The sequence below is a fragment of the Osmerus eperlanus genome, chromosome 14 (genome assembly GCF_963692335.1).
Source record: "Osmerus eperlanus chromosome 14, fOsmEpe2.1, whole genome shotgun sequence".
Classification (NCBI taxonomy): Eukaryota; Metazoa; Chordata; class Actinopteri; order Osmeriformes; family Osmeridae; genus Osmerus; species Osmerus eperlanus.
Genome location: NC_085031.1, coordinates 11298372 through 11303371, shown reverse-complemented (window position 1 = coordinate 11303371; position 5000 = coordinate 11298372).

Genomic DNA, 5000 nt, shown 5'->3' with positions numbered 1-5000 from the left:
CTTTCAGTGTTCTTTGGTAATTGTAGTCTCATTTAAGTGAGATGCACATAGACTACAGTACAAACAGCCAGACTTACATCTAACCCAGGTGCACTTTGGCACACACTTAAACGGCACATTGGGAGATGATACCAAATGGCTCAATTTGTGCTTTACACTTCAATAACCAAAACCAAAAACTGTGTAAATACAGTTGAGTCTTAATCCCCAAAGTCTACACTCATCTTCCAGTACCCCCCTATAATACATAGTCCTTGTCTATTTGCCTATGTACAGTGTATGCATACATGTGTCTGTGTACATGTGTGTGTGTGTGTGTGTGTTAGAGAAAGTGACACTGAGCCCAGTCTCTGACTGTATTCAGTTTGACAGCTATGCTGCCGTAATCCCCCTCCTAATCCACTGTGTGTCTATGTGTGTGTGTGTGTGTGTGTGTGTGTGTGTGTGTGTGTGTGTGTGTGTGTGTAAGGCTGCATGACATGGCGTTTAGGCTCTTAGCTGTCAGGGGCCTCGTCTGTGTCCCACACCTTCTATGACTAAACGGATACCTTGCTAACCTCCCCCATCTGTCTGACGGGATCCGTCTGACCCTAGATGCTGGGGGCTGACCCCCCTCGTCACAGGCGTGTGTGTGTCTGTGTGTGTGGCCGATACCATGTGTGTTTACTGATCAGTGATTCAGCGAAAAAAAGACAGGCTTCCATTCCCTGTGTTCTGCTCAGACAGCAGAAGGCACACGGTGCTCAGGAAGGGACTCCTGTCTCTCCTCCCACACAGCTCAGCCACATCTGTGTGTGTGCGTGTCTGTACGTCTTTCTCTTCACCAAATCCCAAATTACATTGAACGGTACACATCTACACATCATTGATTCACTGATTCCAGGCTGCCATGCACACACACACGTACGCACACACACGCATAGCCCAAAGGCACAAGCACTTAATTTCCTATTCCACCCACTAACTTATCGCTCCTCTTAGTCTCAGTCATATTAACAGTGAAGCATTTTCAACCTCCTGGCTTCAAAACACTCAACAGTCTCTATAGCAACCTTTCACAGCAGGGTAACCTTGGAGACCCAGAGGTGTAACAGCAGTTGGGTTAAAAAAAAAACATTACACCGCAAACAGACAGGCAGACACAGACACACACGCACACACATACACTCGCACACACACACAAACGCACACAGTCCAACAAAGCCCAAGCAGCAGGTAAAGTTAAAAGAGAGATCCTCATCTTACCTTCATTCGTGGATCATTTTTTGAGAGTGGAGGGAGCTGAAGCTGAAATATCAAACCAAATATTTCTGATTTACTGGAGACTCTATTTTTGCAACACATACATTTAGAAAACACAAATCCATTATAGATTACGCTGTCGAAAACACAATTTTTTCTGTTTGGCCCGCTCAGTTTCAGTCAATGTCTCCATCTGCTGGAGAGATTTGATATTACATAGGCCTACATCAGGCAAAACGCAAGAGACTGGTTTCCCTTTGAGAATCTCAATAATCCCACACAAACTCATTTAATTTGAACGTGACTGATGTTAAAATAATTGGGAGTGAGAGACTGTATAAGCCTACGATATCTTATTTATCATTCCAGAATTTATTTTTCTCATTATCAAAGTTTTGGAGTAGTGACTCCAAGTCACGTAGGTAGGCCTATCCCACGTAGAAAAAGACGCACATTCCAGTTGTCCTGCGCTGCACAAGCGCTAGGTCTGCATTTTTTAACAACCTTTAACGCGATGAGCAATCGTTTTATTTTTAACCAGGTGATATTATTCTATGACACTTTTCTAACTGAAGCGGAAAGCTCAGCGATGCGTTCGAGAGCAAAGCGTTCAATAATGTATCAGAACGAGCGTTTTAGAATGGCAAGAGAGCGACATCGGGGCTGGTTGACTGTCCGCCAACGCGGCTACTCCACCCCATGGGGCAAAGATGTTTGGTTAAACTTTCATCTATTTCTCTCTCTCTCTCTCTCTCTCATCTCTCTCTCTCTCTCTCTCTCTCTCTCTCTCTCTCTCTCTCTCTCTCTCTCTCTCTCTCTCTCTCTCTCTCTCTCTCTCACCCTAGACTCCTGCTCTAGACTGTTTATTCATGTCGCTCAAATCTATGTTCACAACAGTCATCATCATCATCATCATCATCATCATCATCATCATCATCATCATCATCATCATCATCATCATCATCATGACTCACCTGTATCAACAGAGTGTCCTGCTGGCTGCTTCATCCTTGGCAACGAAAGAAAGAAAAACTCCCAGAATTCTCCTGAGGAAGAAGGGAAAGAGGAAGAGAGAGAATAGTGTGAAGAGGATTCAGTCGGCTGAGCGGTGAGGGAGTCGGGCTAGTAATCCGAAGGTTGGCAGTTCGATTCCCGGTCATGCCAACTGATGTTGTGTCCTTGGGCAAGGCACTTCACCCTACTTGCCTTGGGGGAATGTCCCTGTACTTACTGTAAGTCACTCTGGATAAGAGCGTCTGCTAAATGACTAAATGTAAATTCAATTCAGCTCTCAGTTCTCTGACGAAAAACTAATGTGCTGAACCCCGTGTGCACATGTGTGGTGTGGGTTTATCCCCTCAAACTGATCGTGCTGCGTGTGTGTGTGGAGTGTGTGTGTATGCGACATCCACTTCCTAGCTCCAGGTTCAACTGTAAAGTGTGTTTGTACCCAGGAAGGTCACGTCACACAGGCCAGCCTGGACATTCTTCAAAGTATTTCCTCATCTCACGTTTATTTTCTACTTCTCTGGAAGCTTTTAGGGCTTTCAAAGCATCCATAAAGAGCAACCATGGAGTTACTCTGTGTGGACAGTGAGAGATTCAGGGGTGACCTTGTGGTGTGGAAGAAGCTTTTCCAGCTGATATATATTTACTGTGACAGACCCAGGGGTGACTTGAGGACGCCCAGATGTCACTCATCCATATTTTTGTGCGCACGGTGATTTAGGGGCACATCCGCTGGATGTGGTGGGGTGTCATTACACAGAGTGGCCACAAGTCAGTGCTGTTACGCTGTTCCTCTAGTTATTCTATTAATCTAGAAGGGACAGAAGGGCTAGACCTTATCAATTGAATGCTGTGACTACAGCATGATCAATTGAAAAACTATAACATATTAACCTGGCAACGTTCGACGTCCTTTAAACTACTATGCTTCCACTATAACCGTGTAAAAAAGCAGCACACTTCAAAATGTCATCTTACACACTGGGTGAGCACTAGTCTAGACAAGTCCAGCTACACACAATCTAATCAAATACAGATTAAACAGTAATTGAATGTGGTATACTACCACACTAAGTGATTCATTCTGTTTGGACTGGTCATCTGATGTCTGTGTGTGTATATGTACATGTGTGTGTATACGTGCATTTATGTGTGTGTGTGTGCTTATGTGTGCGTGTGCGTACATGTGTGTGTTTGCGTGTGTATGCTTTGAATCTGCTTGTTGCTCTATGCTGCCAGAGCATTGTGAATTATCATTTGTAGGTACAACAAATTACTCAGTGGTGCTCTACTTTAAAACACATATTAGGAGTTTCTGAGCTGGAGCTAAGGTGAGAAAGAGAAAGAAAGAGAAAGAAAGATAGAGAGATACCAGGAAAAAGAGAATGAGATGTTATCTAACCGTGTCATATTAAGACCATAATTATACCACCCAAACCCTCTTCATATTGGTCTAATTTACTGTAAAGCAGGAAGACAATCATAAAAACATATCATGCCCAGTGGAGACCAATGCAGCTAATATGTATGTCTCAGACCCAATCACTTATTATAACCAAAATCAAATTAGAGCTGCTCGACTGATGTCCACACAGACCGGTATCATGGACACCAGTGTGGTCATCCAATTATTATATGCGAAGAAAACCAAAAGAAAAAACGAAGAAAACAAATCTAGGTTTTTCCTTATCTAAGAGGAAGTCAATGATTTTCCTTATTTATGACCATGCTGGGATTATACATTTAATTTGACTATATGAGCGGAGTTACCTAATAGGCCTGTCTAGACCTTGATAACACTTCCTGGTTTTGATCAGATCAGAAAGGTTGGGGATTCTCACCTCATTGGGATTGGAATGCTGGGATCACCATGAACACTGCTACTGAGACTAGAGAAGTTTCTGAACAAGGAGTGCCTTTCCCTCTGTGCCCTCTTAACCAAAGTGACCCATTTTCTCACAGAGAGAACTCACCCACCTCTGACGCTGCCCCAAATACTTTCACAGGAAAGAGAATATGCATAAATTTCATTAAAATGGGGGAAATCTTTGGCATGAATTACAATTTCTATCATGTTCTCTCATTCCCAACTGTTTGTCCTTGTGTTTTTTCAGCTCTTTTTCAGAGCGGGATGTTGGACAGGGTCAGCCTTCAGTCTTCCCAGGGAAAATGTCATCATGATGGTGGCGGAATTACAAGAATATGAATGAACCCTCGTCAGAAAGGACACTTTGCTTTGAAAACATGTTTTGCCTCGGTGTGGGACAGAGAATGTGGGGAGTCAGGGTTATTTCAAGTCTATCCATACTTGAAAACTGAATTATTATTTCTGAAACAACCTTGAAAAACGTTTGATACAAACGTTTGGCGTGAGCCGTGTGCCTTCTCGACAATATGAATATATGATCTAAGCTGACAGTGTGCAAGGCTAGAAACACATGCAGACATGTAAAGGCACCTGTTTATTCTCGTTATGCCTGGTTTCAGCTTGTACCAACATGGAATTGTAATGAGTCTCAACCACTCAAAGCACTGGATTCAGCCCACTAGAAAGTAAGTGGCTTCATTCAGCCTGTGTATGTGTTTCTGTGTGTGCATGTGCGTGTGTGTGCTGTGCGTGCGTGAGTGTGTATATGTGTTCTGGAGCATCTGCTGTCACCCCGCCGGTAAAATCCAGGATCATAACTCAGTCTGCTGAGAAGCAGTCACTAATAGGACACACACACACACGCACACACACATATACACAA